This window comes from Meleagris gallopavo, chromosome Z, assembly GCF_905368555.1.
Source record: "Meleagris gallopavo chromosome Z, MGAL_WU_HG_1.1, whole genome shotgun sequence".
Classification (NCBI taxonomy): domain Eukaryota; kingdom Metazoa; phylum Chordata; class Aves; order Galliformes; family Phasianidae; genus Meleagris; species Meleagris gallopavo.
Window position 1 is genome coordinate 40,449,617 of NC_139435.1, and position 19,221 is coordinate 40,468,837.

Consider the following 19,221-nt stretch of genomic DNA (forward strand, 5'->3'; position numbering starts at 1 on the left):
GATAGAAATATTGCTTGGCTGGAAAAGTGGCTTAGGACTTTTGTTCTTCGCATTAGAAATACCTAATTAATTAATATTGGCCTCATGAACAACATTTCTTTTCTAAGATGTAACCTACTGAAGATAAAAACAGGGAAGTTACCCAAATCAACTTTAGCCTTATGAAACTGACACCACAGGAAAACCAATGATTCCACTGAAATGCTAAGTATCATTTTGTTTATGTTTGTTTGGTTGGTTTATTTGGTCATTATCTCGGAACAGGGAGATAATTTGCTGAGTTCCTTGTGATACAATGGCTACAGAATTATCTACGTTGGAATAGACGTTCAAAATCACTGAATCAGGATGATTCAGAATTCAAGTCTGTATTTACAATATACTGAGTCTACATTCACTGCCAAAATACTTCCACTCTCTGTTAAGAATGGTCACTGGTCCCCAAAACTGCCTTCCTTTTCTTCATACTTTCCCTACATAACATTTTTGGTACTTCTTTTTTTAGTGCACTTACATTTTTGACAGAAACTAAATGAGGGAGAAAATGAATGCGTGAAAATTCCCAGACTTAATCCAGTGAGAAAGGATGACATAAATCTCTTGGTTTAGATATTATGCAGATTTAACTCTAAATGAGTTCTGAACTTGCACCTTACTTTCTAGTAGGCCTTTCCCTTTGCTTCCAAGTCTGTTTCTCATGTTGAAATACTTACTTCCAAGGTCACAATTCGAAGTCTCTCCAAGAGGTATGACAGCAAGAAGCCAGAGACATTTTTCCAAAGCACACTTAAGACAACAGTGTTCTAATTGAATTCTCCTAGCTTGCAGAAGACATTTCTTTTTGAGTGTACTAGCAGCTGCTGCATTTTCCATAATATTGGGTTTGAGCAGAAACTTTGAGACTGAATTGCAGGATTCTAGGGGGACTATAGCAGGAATGTAGGATGTGAACAATGGACACAGTTTGACCAAAGGCACTGGTATTTCCACCAGTCATCCATAGCCTGAAATGATGGACCAAAGGTCACACTGCACAGTTAAACATATCACAGGTTCTATATACACCTATAGGGGTAGCGTTCACAAGACTGCTGGCGGACACAGACTGTATCCTGTGACCAATAGGAAGTTGTTGTGTTGGCCACATGCTCTCTACATTCTCACTTGTAATAATGTTATCCCATTGTAAGCCCAAGCTATTTGCCTGTCTACTCCTCCTTCAACTTCTACAGACCTTCCCATTACCCACCCTTCCCCTGCTAGTGATTGCTATACAGTAATTTTTTTGCCCTTAATATATAGAGTTTCTTATTAAAAAACAAAGTCATATCTTCTCTGATGGTTTTCAAAAATATCTTTGGTGCTGTGTGTCTGTATATTTTCTTTCTTCTTCTTTTATTTACTTCCAAAGACTCAATATTATGTCTCTACACTCCACTTCAAAGTCTGGTTATCAGTTCCTCATTTCCATCATCAGAGTTGGGTTACTCTGGAATCTCCTGTTCAGGGGGCAACATTGAAATAGCTGTGAAGTGAGGGACAGAGACTCTTTTCATCCACTCATGTTATCCATCACAAATAATTGTAGTGCTGTCTGTAAATAAATTAGGTTTTTCTCTTTTACATTGCTCTTCCAAGTGTTTTGAGCTGTAGTGTCAAAACCAGCATCTCTAACTTTTCTACTTACTAAAATTAGAGCAGCAATCCTGCCATCAGTCATTCAGGAGAAGAAACAATATAAAAGAGAATTTTAAACACATACACCATCAAGAAAAAAGAAATAAAAGACAGCAAGACTAATGAGGACATACGTGTCTCCAGTGTTTGAAAGCATATATGCATTGTTTATGGAGCTGTGTGAAATAGAGAAAATCAAGTTCCACAGATCTGCAAAAGTTGTGGTAACCTTGCTAGTCCCTTTCAAGACACAAGAACTTTAATCAAGTCCTGAAAAGAATTTTCTTAGTGACCAAACTGAAGCAATTCTTATTTAACAGTTCTTGCAGATAGCCATTTTCCTTGATGAATGCAGTTGTTTTATGAATTATGAATCAGATGGTGCAATAGCTGCTAATTCATAGTAAAATAAATTCTGCTGTCATGAAAACGCTTAACTAGGGCTACGGACATTGCTCATATTTAGAGCATATTCCATTATGCAATATAATCATCCCCAAACTTTCCAAATTTCTGTTTGTATATCATTATCAAACATTTGTAATCATATATATTCCCCAAACAGTGGGTCTGGCAGTTTACTAAATTAACCAAAGTCTGTCTGCAGTGTCCTTTCCAGCCAGTCACTGACACTGCAATTCTTATCATCTGCACAACACGTCAGTTGTGCAGACTTTATTGTGCTACTGACCCCATTAGAAAGCTAAATCCAGTAAACAGCAAACAGGAAGTGTTTCATGAAGTGATGAACAAAGTAGTTAATAGGGTGTAATCTGAAAAGTATTTCTGGCTAGTATAAGCAGAAAAGACATAGTCTAGGAAAAAGTGTTGAGAATGTATGGCTGTGACACAAAAATGTAAAAATTTGTGGAGCTGGTGGGTTTCATAGAGAGACAATATAGCATTTGAATAGAAAACCTGAATCTGTAAATATACGCTTTACAGTATAGAAGCAGACTGACTGACAGTGGTCTCCTGCAAGGAGACAGCTGACTTTAAAATACTCCATACTTCTAAGAAGTTACAGCTGTTTCAGAGACTTCTGTAAATGGTAAGGATTTTTCAGCTGCATATCTTAAAACAGACTAACTGGTTTCATGCTCTTTCTACTCCTATGACACTACTGATATTTGTCTCTTAGCATTTTGTGCAACATAAGGAAACCACTTTTCCAGGAAAAAACTTCAGAAAGTGAAAGGGGCTGGCTGTAGGCCTTGGTTTCCTCTGGACACACAGTTTTTTGAAGACAAGAAACAACTGGGGCCTGAGGCTGGTCTCTAGGCAACTTGCTCATGCACAAATAAGGACAGACTATACAAATAGATCACTAGGAAAGATTCCCTCCACTTACCAGAATACTTTCCAAAGAAGAAGTGAACAGAAATTAAAAGTTGCTCACTTGAAAGTGCATCATCTGTAAGTATCATCAGCTAATGCACTGGTGTCCAACCTTTGGGCTTTCTTGGACTACACTGAGTGAAGAGGAATTATCTTGATCCATTAATAAAATAAATAATATTGTTAATGTAGATAAGTAATAAAACTTATCTATTTTTTCAATTAAAAGATAAATATATATTAAAAAAAAAGGAGAGTAGAAAAACCATAAAACTAATGGGATTTTTTACCTTATTTTTGTGAAACGAATGTGTAGGCTTGGTTGAAGGGGCTGCAATTCTTAGTGATCTCTCAAAGTGTTTGTAAAAGATTCTTGATGAAACCTGTGCTTCATCCTTGACAACAATTGTTCACAAACACACATACTGCTGAAAAGCAATAACATCGATAAGGCATGACATTGAGGCAAGGGATAGATCTTATAAAAGTCTAGCAAGAGACATGATCAGATTTTTGAGTTGAATATCTGACTGCAACTCTCTGCATTCCATTTGAAAATTGGCAGGTCATGTATTTACGTCAACTGAAAATGGAATCCTAAATATACCAGGAAACTAATTTTTTTTTTTCAGCAATCTTGAAACCAATTATCAAATTTCTTTATCAAAATGGAAAACACAGCTGCATACTTCTTTCTGTTCACAAGAACTGTGTTTAGTCTGTGTATCTAAATGTTATTTGCCATCACTTGAGTTAGCATGGCACTGCGCCCTTCCCATGTGCTGGTTTCAGCCCAGACAGTGCCAATCTCACACTGACGTTTGGTTGCTGTGCACGATAGGTGCATAGTGGGGCAAAATAATTGCCATGATGTTGTGGGGCAGAGGGCAGTCACAAGGCAGGCTGAGTGTGGACTGCAAGGTGTAGGTTGGACATGCCTGGACTAGAGGACTTGAAAAAGATTATTTTCTGACTTTCTTGCAGCCCAATGCTGCAAAATTCTTAGAACTATAGAATCTTTTGAGATGGAAGGGACCCTTAAAGGCTGTCTTGTCAAATCATCCTGCAATAAACAGGGACAACTACAGCTAGGCCAGCTTGCTCGGAGTCTAGTCCAGCCTGGCCTTGAAATCTTCCAGGGATGAGGCATCCACCACATCTTAGAACAGTCTGTTCCAGTGTCTAACTACCATCACTGTAAAAGACTTTTTCCTTATATTCAACCTAAATCTCCCTTCTTTAAGTTTGAACCATTTCCCCTTGTCCTATCACCACAGACCCTACTAAAGAGTCTGTCCCTTTTAGATACTGAAAGGCCTCTCTCAGGTCACTTCAGATCTTTCTCTTCTCCACGCCAAAAATGTCAAGTACCTCAGCCTTCTCTTTGTCCATTATTACAAATCTGCCTGTACTGCTCACTAGGTGGGAGGTACACTGTCTTGTACATTACTTTTCTGGTTGATGTACTTGTAGAAGCCTTTCTGATTCTTCTTTGCATCCCTTGCCAAGTCCAGTTCCAGCTGGGCATTGGCCTTCATCTTGACTCTACCCCTACACAACCTAGCAGCATTCCTATATTCCTTCCTTTGCTATCTGTTCCAGTTTCCACTGCCTATGCATTTTCTTCTTGCTGTCCACTCTGACCAGCGATTTTCAGTTCAGCCATGTTGGTCTTGTCTTCCTTTCTCCTTGTCTTCCTGCCAAAGATTTGCTTTTCACAGATCATAGAATCACAGAATCATAGAATCATCTAGATTGGAAAAGACCTTCAAGATCACCAAACTCAGCCATAAAATTGACCTGCTGAGTCCCATCACTAAACCATGTCTCCTAAATACCTCCATTAATTAGATCTCAACTACATCCCCACAGACTATTCCAGTGTATGGCCAGATTAAGAAAGTCTACCTAATGCCCAATCTAACCTGCATCTGATGCAACTTGAGACCATTTCCTCATATCCTATCACTTGTCAACTGAGAAAAAAGATCAACACTCTCCTCAATATGCCCTCCTTTTAGGTAGTCTTAGAGAGCAAGGTCTCTTTTCAGCCAGTTTTTTTTTCAGCCAGTCTTTGTATGTCCAATTTTTGAGTCCCTTCACCAGTTTTGTTGCTCTTACTCCAGCAACTCAAAATCATTCTTGTAGACAGGGGCCCAAAACTGAACACAGTACTGAAGGATTGGTCTCACCAGTGCTGAGTATGGAAGGACAATTCCTACTCTGGTCCCACTGGCCACACTATTTCTGATACAAGCCAGAATGCTGTTGGCCTTTTTGGCCACCTGTGCACCCTTCTGACTCACATTTAACCGGCTGTCAACCAACCAACCAACTTGTGACTCAAGTGTAACACCCTGTATTTTGCCTTAGTTGAACGTCATGCGATTGGATTTGGCTTATCAATCCTTCTGCAAAACCTTTCTACCCTCAAGCTGATTAACAGTTCCACCTAATTTGGTGTCATCTGAAAACTTACTGAGGGTGCATGCAATCTCACAATCTAGATCACCGATAAAATACTGATCTCTTTTAGCTTAGAGAGAGTCACACTATGAGGTGTCTACTTCTCATTTGCTAAAGAAAAGCTTCAGTGAAATGCTTTATTTTTGTGCAGCCAAATTTGCTCTAGTATCATTTTACCTGTCTCTCCATGTAAGCATGGAAGTAGATATGTACAGATATACCATAGAATCATAGAATCATAGAATGGCTTTGGTTGGAAAAGATCTCAAGAATCGCCAAGTTCCAACTCCCCTCACACAAGCAGGGTTGTCAGCTGCTAGATCAAGTACCAGATCAGATTGCCCAGTGCTCCATCCAACCTGGCCTTAAACACCTCCAGGGATGAGGCATCCACAGCATCTCCGGGCAACCAGGTCCAGCATCTGACCGCACTCTCAGTAAAATACTTCCCCTGATATCTAATCTAACTGTCCCTTTCTTTAGTTAAAACCATTCCTATCATTATCTACTCATGTAAAAAGCTGAATTCCCTCATATTTATAAGCTCCCTTTGAATATGGGAAGGCTGTAATAAGGTCTCCACACAGCCTTCTCTTTTCCAGGCTGAACAAGACCAGTTCCTTCAGCCTGTTTTCATAGGAAAGGTATTCCAGGCACTGATCATCTTTGTGGCCCTCCTCTGGACCCTCTCCAAAAGCTCCATATCTTTCCTGTGTTGGGGCTCCAGACTTGGACGCAGAACTCCAGCTGTGGCCTCACAAGGGCAGAATAGAGGGGGACAATCACCTCCCTCACTCTGCTGGTATTCCCTTGTCATGGTTTTATGACTTTTGTTATCGGTATTCCACATAATCAGTATTCCACATTACCCTAATCCTAACCCTAACCTTAACCCTACCATAACCCTATCCTAACCCTCACCCTAACATCATGTAGAGCACTGAGAGTTACAGAGTTAATGCTCCAGTTCTATGGATTGTCATTATTTCCGGGTATCAGTTCTCAGAAAAGAAGAACTACATCTCCCAGGAGGCTGACTGTTCCATTTTCATTTTCCATTCAGAGGGAAAGATAAAATCTGTCTGCAAATGACGAGATGCTCTTTCTGCTCATCTCTGCAGTGTGTGTGCTCTCTAGCCATCTCGCCTTCAGCTCTAGTGTAAGGCCTTCAGTTTTTGAACACTCTCATCTTATTTATTAGCTTCAATTCCAATTTTATTGTATTATTTTATCTTGCATTCAGTATCTTATTTAGTAAATCAATTTTCCCCCTCAGATCATTGCCACTGTTTTGTTTTTAAGCCTATCTCCCTATCCTTTCTCCTTTTTCCCCTCCCCCTTTTCCCGGGGTGTGGGTCCATCAGTTCCCCCTCCCCAGTAGTCATGGAACCAGGCCAAACCAGTCTGTAAACCATTGACACCCCTCTTCTGATGGAATCAAGGATACCATTGGCCTTCTGGGCTGCAAGTGCACACTGCTGACTCATGTTAAAATTTTCATCAACCAAGACCCTTAAGTCCTTCTCAGCAGAGCTTCTCTCAAGGATTTCTCTTCCCAGTTCGTATACATACCAAGTGCAAAACCTTTGTTGAACTTCATTAGGTTCACAAGGGCTGACCTTTCAAGTTTATCAAGGTCCCTTCTGGATGGCTTCCTTTCTTTCTGCTGTACCAGTCATACCGCTCAGCTTGGTTTCATGAGCAAACTTGCTGAGGGTGCACTCAGTACCATCATCTGTGTCATTGAGGAAGACATTAAAGAATACTGGATCCAAGACAGACCCCTGGGGGACACCAGTCGTTACCAGCCTCTACCTGTACATAATGCCATTGACCACAATCCTCTGGCTGCAATCTCTCAACCAGTTCCTTAACCACCAAATGGTCCACCTTTCAAATCCATATGTCTCTAATATAGAGATAAGGCTGTGGTGGGGGATCATGTCAAACGCCTTGACATGTAAATATATGTCCCTTTGCTCAACAGAACACCTTTTTTTAGCAACATTCTCACTGGGGAAACTCTCATCTGAATAATTTCTATTGTCATTGTCACCACATCCCATGCCCTGTTGGGTACTGGACCATATTTCCCTTGGTTGCCTACCTCATTCTGACAATGTATTTACAGAAGATCTTCTGGCTAGTTCCAGCCCCAAATGAGCTTGGGCTTTCCTGGCTCCATTCCTGCACCTACAGGCCAGGTCTCTGTCTAACTTCTGGGCATCCTGTTTCTCCTCTACTCTCCCTGCACTTCCTCCTCATGTTTGAACTCCTGAGTTGGGAGTCCCTGTTCATCCCTAATGACCTTCTGCCTGGCCCTGTTTGACTGTCTGGGTGTAGAATGGCTTGAGAGTGGCCCTAAGGAGAAAGATTTGGGGGTGTCGGTTGATGAAAGTCTCAACATGAGCCACTAGTGTGTGCCTGCAGCCCAGAAGACCAACCATATCCTGGGCTGCATCAAGAGAAGTGTGGCCAACAGGTCAAGGGAGGTGATTCTGCCCCTCTACTCTGCCCTTGTGAGAACCTACCTGGAGTACCGTGCCCAGTTCTGGGGCCTCCAACACATCAAGAAAGACATCAAGCTGTTGGTGACAGAATAAGGCCAGAAAGATGAGCTGGAGCACCTCTCCTACAGGGATAGGCTGAGAATGCTGGGGTTGTTCAGCCTGGAGAAAAGAAAGATTTGAGGGGACCTTGTAGCGGCCTTAGTATCTGAAGGGGGCTTACAGGAAAGCTGGGGAGAGACTATTTAGAAGGGCAGGTAGACACTGGGTGAGGAGAAATGGCTTTAAACTGGAAGAGAGTAGATTTAGACAAGATATTAGGAAGAAATACTTTACTATGAAGGTGATGAGACACAGGAACAGGTTGTCCAGTGAGGTTTTAGATGCCCTCTCCCTGGAAGCATTCAAGGCCAGGCTGAATGGGACTCTGAGCAACCTGGTCTAGAAGGAGGTGTTCCTGCCTATAGCACAGGGTTGGAACTAGATTATCTTAAAGGTCTCTTCTATCCCCAACTATTCTATGACTCCCTGCCCACTAAACTGATATTTTCCTGGGCTCTGAGAACATTGTCCCTGAATATCCAAGATGGACGCATAGTCCTCTTGTCCTCCAGGACAGTCCAAGCAGACCCTCAGCTACGCGAAATCAGCTCTCTTGTGGTCTTGTGCTGGAATTCACCCAGTTGTCCTGCTTCATCTCTTGGTCATTGCAGATGTGGCTATCCACAGCATTCCTATCCCCTTGCAGGTCCCTCTTCCCTGTGAGTAAGAGACCAGCCCTAGTCAGCTCATTAACTCTCTGTGTCAAAATGCTATCTTCGATACCCCCCAGGAATCTCCTGAGTTGCTTATGCCCAGCCTTCCTGCCAGCAGATTCTGGGCTGGTTCAACTTCCTATGCAATTTTGGACCTGTGATCACAAGGCTTCCTCCCAGGGCAGGCTCTTTCCATGTCAGCCTTCCCTTTTCCCAGAGTTCACTTCCACCTCCTCACCATCCTGCCTGCCCTGCTGACAAGCCTTTCTTATCTGTGGCTGCCCTGTCACCACTTGAGGTCTTACACCAATGCTCTGCAGTTGCTTTTGTGGAGGAAATTTGCTGCAGCTGAGAAGAAATTGCAGAGCTGATGAAGGAAGGAGGGTTTTGAAAGGAGCTCTGACAACTAGACTGTGCCGGTGATCACAACCCTCTGAGCTCTGTCAGTCAGTTCTCAATTCATTTCACTGTTCACTCATCTATATCACATTTCCTATGCTTCATTACAAGGATATTGTGGGAGACAGTGTCAAAAGCCTCGCTGAATTAAAGCTACACAACATCCCTTCATCTACTCAGCCAGCCATGACATCTCAGAAGGCCACCAGATCAGTCAAGCATGCTTTCCCCTTGGTGAATCTATTCTGACTACTTCTGAGAACCTTTTCTTCTACTTGCTTGGAGACATTGCGGATGGAAACAAACTATATGATACTGCATTCATACAAAGTTAGAACATATTCTTTGACATAATATAGATATATTGAAGTAATTTAAAAGTGACTTAGCAAGGTTCAGGATGTCTGTATATATTAGATTTACTGCATAAAGGATAGGACAATAGACTACAGAGATTTAACATAACATAATTTCAGATAGAGCAGTGACTTAACAAGTTTCAAGATGGCTGGATACACTTGGTTATTTACTGCATGGATGCTAGGTTAAACAAATTTTTCCTAATATCCAACCCGAACCTGCTGAGGCCCAACTTATGGCCATTACCTCTCATTCCATCACTCAGTTGCCTAGGAGAAGATGCCAACTCCCACCCGAACAGAGTAAGTTCAGGTTGGATACTTGGAAAAATTTCTTCTCTGATAGAGTGCTTGTTCTTTTTCTTCTTTATTTTCCATGCGTTACGTACAAATCAACACAACTGAAGTTAATTATGAGATGTTTAAGCCATGATGTAGATGTTCTGCACTAATACGAGAAATCACAAAAAAACTGAGGAGTTGTTTCCAGCTATGCAACTGTCAGACTTTCTATTGAATCCTGGACTCATTCCTCAGTAAGCTTTTTAAGATTCATAGAGTGGGGGGAAATGGCTTGTAAATACTGAAATTATGATTTTATATATTTTCCAATTTGTAATGATTAGCACAGTCATAAGTGATACAATTGTCAGAATACAATCTTCTTTTTTTTTAACCTTTCCTCTCTCCTCATCCTTTCTCACTCTTACTCTCTTTTTCTTCTCCTTCCTCTCCTCATTCTTTCTCCTCTTTATCTGCTCTGTTCACATCACTGTGGTCTTGAAGGTTGAAGCCCCATAATTAGTCATTAAGAAATTAAAGACTTACTTAGATCTCTAATAAAGATGCATTGTTTAGCAGCACAGCCTAGACAGAATTTTTATACCAATACTTTTAAGGTATTTGCAGTACAGAGATAATTGTTTTTGGAACTTGAGTGTCAGCTTCACCTTAATCTAACCAGGAGGAACCTCACTTACTGCTGCTTTGATTGCTCTTTCCAGGACATCATCTAAAGTACAGGGGAAAGAGGCAAACATCAGAGCACTGTACCTCAGCCCTGGCTTCCAGCCCTGACCTACAACTGGGACACTCTTGGGAAGCTGCAGTGGAAGGCTCTACATATCAAAACTTGACAGACTTATTTTTAAAGCTTTGTAAAGAACTCAATTGTACACTGCAGCAAAAAGCACAGAGCAGCAAACAAAGAAACATTCTGGACTTGTGACCTCAGAACTCGCCCCTGCCCTTACCTGCACAGCTGGTCTTCTTACTCCTGCTCCTTAGAGGAGAACCTTCTGCAAGGATCAAGGGGGAAAAGCAGCACCTCCTCCCCCCAGTGCCTTGCTGACTGTGCTAGGAGGCCTGGAAGGAGTTGCAGAAGCAAGTTCTGCACCACCTGCCTGGACTGCATAGACATCGCTTTTGAAGCAGCACTGAGGATCTAAAGGGAAACTGGACGAAGAGCCACCTGCTAAACAAGAGCTGTGACCACCAGCCCAGGTGCACTGTCACTGTCTGCAGTCTCATGCCTGGGACAGCCCAGAGCAGCAAACTGTCCTGGCCCTCTAAAAACACTAATGCTGACAACTCCCCAGCATGGTGCCCTGGAAACGCCCACAAACATTTGCAGAGGGCACCCAATTCCCTCCCCTTGAAGTGTTAATTGGAAAGCAGACACAAAGCTTCTGCCAATGAACATACCATTGTTGTGGAGCAATGTGACAGTTTTACTAACGGGAGATAGATTGTTTGCAGGAGGTTCCTGCCTACAGAGCAAGACCACTCCATAAGGCTGCTCCAAAGAGAAGAACAGATAACTGCTAGTCCTATGGGGCTGTAGTCAGCAAAGCATCCCACAAACGAGGTTTCCATCCCTAGTAAGGTAGAAAGACCAGAGTTCAACTGAAGGACACACTGATAAAACCACAAGAGGTCCCAAGACCCCCACCACAAAAACACTGCATACGCATGGAGACGGACCCCTACATTAATGCTTGTGTGGGAAATACTGAATATGTATATATTGTCCAGGGAATACCTTTACATGTGTAGCACAAGTAATGAATATAAACCAAAGAACTTTTGTACCAAGTATGCATTCTCAGGTGGAGTGATCCCCTGTGCATCCAGCACTGCAATAAAAGTATGCCCGCTTCTTAACACTACATTGGTCTTAAGGAGTTCTCTTTCAGGCTGGTATTTTTGTCCAGTATTGCCATGAAGGACTTCAAGACTTTGAGTGGAGGGGCTTGGCTCGGAGCTGTTGTTTCCCACTCTCTTGAACTTCTCTGTTAGAGCTGAAAGCCACAAATCTGTTTCTTCCCAGTCTTCTGTACAACATCTCTATGTTCTTGCAAGGGAAGAGAGTTCAACTGTAAGTTCTTGCAGTGCCCTCACCTCACTCTTCTTCAGCAATGGACCTTGCAGCACTTAAGCTCTTTTGTGTAGAAAAGGAGCTGTTTTATCTCTGGATCATCTAAATGAGGCAAGTTACTATTCTGACCATAGTAAGAAAGGCAGTAGTGCAGAGGTGCCCATGGGCTCAAATAGCTGGAGGAAGTTGTCAGACATGACCTCCCCATGCCACCAGGCGAGAATGAGTACTGCCTGGCTCAAGAAGGGTATGAATGTGCTCTGCTGCATGGACAACACACAGTTGTGAGGGATGTTTAGAGAAGAAGGGGAGAAAGAACGAATTGCTGCATCTGTGAGTCTAATTATGGATATTCACCACATGACCAATGCCTGCTCCCTTGACATGCCATCAAGATCTAAGTCTGAATTTCACGGCTACCACTCTGTTCCAGCCCTAGATCTGCATTCAGGCTATGCTTCTTTACTTCACAGAGGCAAAAAGCACAAAGTGTACTGCAGTGGCCAGCAAAGGAAAAGTCCAAGTCAGATGGAAAAAAGTCTCTTATGTCCTGGCGGATGTCTTTTCCATACATATGCAGAAAGATGATCATCCATTTCTGTCATGGTTTCATGATTTTTTGTTATTGGTATCCCACATCATAACATCATGTATTGCACTGGGAGTTAAAGAATTAATGCTCCAGTTCTGTGGATCATGGATAGTTCTGGGTACCTGTCCCAGAAGAGAATAACTATATTTCCCAGAGGACTGTTCACTGTTCTGTTACTGTTTTCTGCTCAGAGGGAAAGACAAAAACCATTCACAGATCAGTAGATGTCCCTTTTTGATCTTCCAGCTCATCTCTGTTGAGGGTGCCATATCACCTCACTTACTTAGAGTAAGGCCTTCAGTTTTCAGACACTTGCTCTCATTTTAATTGATTTACTAGCTTCAATTGTACTATATTGTATGATATTTTGTTTTCTTGCATTTGGTATCTCACTTAGTAAATTAGTTTGTTTCTCCTCAGATAATTGCCACTGTTTTGTTTTTAGGTCCATCTCCCTACCCTTTCCCCTTTTTCCCTTTCCTTGGGCGTGGGTCCGTAGGTCCCCCTGCCCCATTAGTCACAGAACTGGCCAAACCAGCCCATAAACTGCTGACAGCTTCTCAGCAGCACACACACACATCCCTTTGGCTTCCTGGAGGGTCTTCATTGTGCCAGTCATAAAGTCTGCGTTGGAGTATTTTCTGCAAACTGTTTGCAAAGAGAGAGAAGCAGGAGAGACTCCATCACAGCTTTGCTGCAGCTCTTCAGAACATAAAGCAAACTTGGGGGCATTCTTAGTTCAGCAAGTTGTGCAAAGGGCAATCGTGATGCTCCTGCTGTGTATACATTACTTTAACATACTTGAGCCGTCTCTAAGACTCTCCTCCCATGTTGTTTGCTTACCAATAAAGCCATGTTCTTTGCTTAGCTATAAACCCTACCTTCCAACAGCAGCAATTGCGCACACACAGCACACACACGCATCATGGAATCTGCTCCTTGCACTGGGTGCCTAAAAGCTGGACATGGCTCATAGCCTCCTTCTACTTCCTGAAAAAAGCTGTCTCAGAGTGACAGCTCATTCTGGAAATTGTGCAAGAGCCTGGAAGGATATGCAGAAGCCTATGCATTGAGATCTCACTACTTCCTTTTGGGTCCAGTTACCCTTCCAATTTTGATAGTGGTGTGGAGCTGAGATATGGTGCTGTGAGTATCCAGTCCCTCACACAGGTTCACAGTGTTGCCTGTTTTAACAGCTCAGTTGGTCATCTAAGCTAAAAAAAGCATCAGGAGAAAAGGGGAATTATGCTTTTGGAAACTGAATCATTTTTCATATGGGTGAGATGGAGACAGGCAGGAATAAGAAGGCAGCTGATTGTGGTGCTTCTCCTTTCTGGGGACAGGACCCAGACTATGGGGTCCTCGTTGTGATACGTAGGGATGAGAGGGCTGGCAATCACTTCTCTGCTCACCTTGGTCTGGGGAGGGAAGCTGAGACAGAGGGTAGCCAACTTGCAGGACTTGAGCATGGATTCACATGTCAGAGGTCCTAGCAATCCCAACAAGGAGCCAAAGGCACATCCTTTCTGCAGGTGCAAGAGGCAGGAAAATGGCTGTAGGCAGTTAAAGCTCTCCCATGCTTCTCCTACTCATGCATTCTCTGCGCTATGACTGGGCATCCCGCACCTTACACAGAGCTGAGCAGAGTTCTTCTTCCAGGACAGGAGCACTGGGGTAGAAGCATGGGGCATGCAGTGGGGCTCCTTACTCACTTGAAGCTCTAAATGATCTTCACAGACAACCAGCAGCTGGGTACAGGTCTGCAAAGCCCTGCTGTGCTCTCACACATTGCCCAAGATCACTGAATACCACAGGACCTCGGGTAGGGCTCTATCACACTGCAAACATTTTCCCCTTCCTACCATCCTCCTCTGCCACTGACTGCCAGCACCCAAGGTCCTCACTAGCAGACAACACAGGCTGAGAGAGACCTTCATGTCTCCAGGAAAACAAGCCTCATGGCAGAGTCCAAAACTCCTTGCAAGACAGTCCTGGCTTCTCTTGGATCATTTCTGTGGCCCTCTTCTGGACACACTCCAACAGGTCTATGTCTCTCCTGTACTGAGGACTCCACATCTGGATCCAGTACTTCAGGTGAGGCCTCACCAGCGTAGAGTAGAGGGGCAGGATCACCTCCTCAACCTGCTGGCCACGTTTCTTTTGATGCAGCCCAGGATACGGTAGGCTTTCTGGGCTCTGAGGGCATATTACTGGCTCATGTCCAGCTTATCTTCCACCAGTACCCCCAGGTTCTTTTCAGCAGCACTGTGCTCAATCATTTTATCCCCAGCAGTATTGGCAGTAGAGGTTGCCTTAACCCAAGTGCAAGATCTTGCACTTGGATTTATTGAATCTCATGAAATTCTCGTGAGCTCACTTCTCAAGCTTGTCTACGTCCCTCTGGATGGCATCCCATCCCTCACTTGTGTTAATCACACCCCACAGCTTAGTATCATTAGCAAATTTGCTGAGGGTGTATCCATCCCCACTGTGGATGCCATCGATGAAGATATTAAAGGGTATCAGTCCCAGCACTGACCCCTGTGGAACACCTCTCATCACCACTGATCTCCATCCAGATATGGAGTCACTGACCACCGCACTCTGGACTCAACCCTGCAGCCAGTTCTTTGTCCATTGAGCAGCCCACCCATCAAATCCATATGGGATCACAGAATTGCTCAGGCTGAAAGATCTTCAAGACGTTCAAGTCCAACTGCAACCTAACCATACTACCCCAAAAACCCACTGCTAAATCATGTCCCTGAGCTATCTTTCCAATTTGGAGTGAAGGATGTTATGGGATACTGTGTCAAAGGCCTTACTGAAGTCCAGATAGATGATGTCAGTGGCGCTCCCCTTATTAGCCCTTATTATACCATCATAGGCGACCATTAGGTTGGTCAAGCAGGATTTGCCCTTCATGAAGCCATGCTGGTTCTCTCATATCACCTCCCTGTCTTCGATGTGCCTTAGCATAACATTCTGGAAGGCTTGTTCCATGAAGTCAGGATCTCCATCATCTTGCGCTTCAAGGAGGGATTAAAGCTCTGCCACAGTCACTCACAGCTTGGGCAGCACAGCTGAGATGGGTGATGCTTTGCACTAGTGTGAGCTTGTTCAGCAAGTCTTGAGGCCCAAGAGAGAAAAATATTCTTTGAATTGCAGGAAAGGCCAAGGGCCACAAGGGGAATACGTGGGGGGAATACAAAGGGAAGGGCTTGGATCTTCATCTGGGGAAAAATTGTTCCCTGAAGAGTCTGAGGAAAGAGAAATCTCATCTCAGCAGCTCCTACCGGAGGGGGGGGGAGAGGGGTGGGCAGGAGCTGGAGCTGAGCACTCAGATGCCCTGGCACAGCTCAAGCTCTCATCTGATAGTTGCAGCTGTAGAACAGCCCACAGTGTCTCCTTCCAGGTGGGGAAGAAGCCACCCCCACAGTGCCAAGCTGCCGTGGGTGAACATGAAAGCGTTGAGTGTAGCATGAGCTCTCATGCTGTCCAGCTCCAACTGTGCAGGGAGAAATGTCTTGAGACACTTGCTTAATGGCACCCAGCACCCATGCCCCAGGGCCCTCACAGCAAGAATTGCTGTGAAAATAAAATGGAAGAAAACCAAAAAGTTAAACCCTAGACACTTTACCATCTCATATCTGGAAATCCTTGCATTCCAGCCTTTGCATAGCCTGGAAAGAAACATGGTGAGCATGTCTGAGACCAGGTGGAAGTTGATCTCAGCAGCATGGCTGAGAAATCATTCTCTGCAGAAAAGAGCAAAGGTCGGTTGGTGCAGGCCCAGACCTTTCAGCGTGGCCAGGCCAGTCACGGTCTGAGGGAAACAGTGGTAGGAAGAAGACCAGAAAGGCCTGGAGTAGGGTTGGGAGAAGTCCTCTCCCCCGGGAAAAACTGGGGAGACTCACAGAAGCTGGAGAAGAGTAGACCTCACTTAGACCTCAGTCAGCTCCTCCACGTTTCCTTCCTCCAGATGTTGCAGCTGCTTGTCTTGGACAGGGGAGACTTCCTTACAAGCTCTTAGTGCATTCCTTGTTATTTCTTGTACAAGAATAACTGTTTTGTTATTCTGATGTGGAACACATTTCTTTATAATTATTTAAAAGAGGAAGCATTGCTTAAACCTTGCCGAATTTAAGGAAGATAAGGAGAGGCAAGATTTGCAAAACAAGGTTGTAAAACAGGAGCTAGGGAAGATAAGGCTGAGAGGACTGCATCCAGCCAGAATATGCTATTCTTGAAAAGAATGTAACAGATAAATCACAAAGACAGAGTCAGCAATTAGGCTTAACCTGGACCAAAGGTGAAAAAGGACAACAAGAGGAAAACATCGAGCCTTCATCCTACAACCCCTGAGGACCACCACCACCATGATCCGGAACGCATGTGGAAAGGGGCTGGGCTAGGGGTGGAGAATATGATAATAACCTCTCAGAAGTAATTGTAATATCCCTCCAATTCGTGGCATATGTATGACTTGTCTCTATAAATATTCTTAACCTCTACCTCACGGTGTGCAAGCTAGGAGTTACCCCGTTTGCACCCAGCATGTGTGCGCAGCGCTGATTAAATCATACCTGCTTTATAACTACTTTGTGGTTATGGAGTTTGATTTCCACAAGTCAGGAATAACTGGATGGGAAGGGAAAAGAAGAGCCTGAGATGTGGAATAGACTAACCTGCCAGGAGAGGGCCAGGGGGAACAGACTCAAACTCCCAGGGAGCAGCCGAGAGCGGCTGCAGTGCCAAGCTTTAGCCAGCCCTGAGCAGGAGACAGGAAAAGGTCCTTCAAGGCACAGTCAGGGAAATAGCACAAGCAGCTCATGCACTCAGGGGACTGCTCGCAGCCTGAGGCCCCAGCTGGTGTCCCACACTGTGCCTCAGGGGAGAGCTGAAAGGAACCCACTTTCTCCTCAGAGAGTCTCAGAGAGCTGCCCGACTGCTGGCTCAGCTCACAGCTCAGACTTTTGATCTAAGCTTCACCTTATATGGCCTCCAGTAACGCCCTCAGGAACTACTGGAGAAGAAGCAAATGTTCCCTTGCCTTATGCCTCTTCCCACATTCCCAAGTCACTGCAGCCTGCTTGGAAGAGCTGTCTGAAAGGTCCCTCTGCCACCTAACATTTTCGTCATTAAAACCACCTCCCAGTCTTCTCCTAAGACACTCCTTTGGGTTCAGGACAAAGAAGAATAGGCAGTGTCAAGGCATATGGCTGCTCCAGAGCAACATCAGAGGCTGTTTCTTCCTGCTGTGGCATCTCTGGGAGTGGGGTCTCCTCTAGGCAGGTAAGCTTCATCCTGCACTGTGCCTCCCAGCAATGCTGTGCCTTTAGCAGATAGCACTCCATTCTGCAGAGTCCGAGAAACTCTCTTCTTTCCTTAGAGAACAGTAGGAAGGAAAAGACCCTTGTTTGATCAAGTAACAGAAGAAAAGCTGCTGTAAACCTGGCACTGCCAAGCTGGGACCTGCACTCACTCCACAGGTACTCATCCCACCCCACAAACACCATCACAGCAGGGGCATGCAGGTGCTCCAAGGCCTGCTGTCCTAGAGGATGCAAAGGACCACATCTGTGTTCTGTGATAAATGTGTCACCAGGAGAACAGCCCCCAGACCACAATGCTGGCTCCCTGGAAGGGAAATGGCAGCAGAACAAGCACTGGGCAACAGGAAGTGCTTCATCTCAATCTCAGCTATAAAGCCGAGCTTTCACACTCTTTCCCTGCCTCTCCATCCCCACCAGCACTTTAAGGTTCTGCATAACGGGGATATCAGTGGCTCACATGGCTCCCACAGCTCTATGGATCTTGCTGCGGAGGCTCTGTATCCAGCAGCAAGGCAGTGGCTTGGAGTTCTCTGTCTGTGACAGGAGCCGCTGCCACCATCTGAATGAGGGAGAGGAAAAGTAGGATCACTCTGCAGCACAAGCAGTGGCTTCTCCCAGGAAGGAAGCAGCTCAGTGCTGCTCTGGCAGGCACTGAGAAGCTGACAGCTTTGTCCACAGCACTGCCAGCCAAGGAAGGGAACAATGTCTCCAGGGACAAGGTGGGTGCCAACATACCTGAACATACTGCTTCTTCTTGGGGCTCATGGCACCAACCTCCATAGCATCTCTGCCACTGCCTTGGTCCAGAAAAGCTTTCTTCCCCAAGGCTTGCTACTCTCTAACAGGCTCAACAGCAGGATCTAGGGAGACAGCAGAGCACCTGTGAGGAGAAAGAAGTGCTGGGTGAGATACCAAGCCACTCAGCTTTGCCATGTGTAGCTCTGATGTCCCTGTTGGATGCAGACACAGAGATTCAACAGAGCTCACTGAGGAATTTTCTGCTCCTACTTTGAAAGTAGGATCTGAGGAAACAGAGATCGATCATTTCTATCTTATGCCCTGCTGTTATGTCCTCTCTCTCAGCCAGGGCTTGGAGTCAATGGGAGAGTAGGATAAGTATGGCCATGTACTGAGCTGGCACTATGTATAGCAGCAGCCTTGGCCGCAGGAGTTGTAGAGCTGTAGAGACTGAGGCAGTTCAGCATTTCCCTGAGCCTTATGCATATTGGGAGGAGAGATCTGGGGTGCTTAAAGGGGCTGGGGAACAAGTGGCTTGAAGATGAGGAGCAGCAGCAGGATAAATTATGGCTTACTTTGGTCATCCCTCTCACAGAGACATCCAGTGAAGCCTGGATACTCATCCACAGCTCTTGGAGACCTCCTACTTCTTGGGCTTCCTGGGTAGTCTCCCACCA

The 19,221-nt window shown here is 44.6% G+C and overlaps 1 long non-coding RNA gene across 1 annotated transcript in view; it reads right to left on the reverse strand.

Annotated features, from left to right (window-relative positions):
• LOC146542221 (uncharacterized) overlaps positions 1-19,221 on the reverse strand; it is a 55,014-nt gene that overhangs the window by 16,556 nt on the left and 19,237 nt on the right. Inside the window, exon 2 of the long non-coding RNA XR_014880557.1 lies at positions 18,542-18,686. This is a non-coding gene — a long non-coding RNA (uncharacterized LOC146542221). The remainder of the gene's footprint in view (positions 1-18,541; positions 18,687-19,221) is intronic.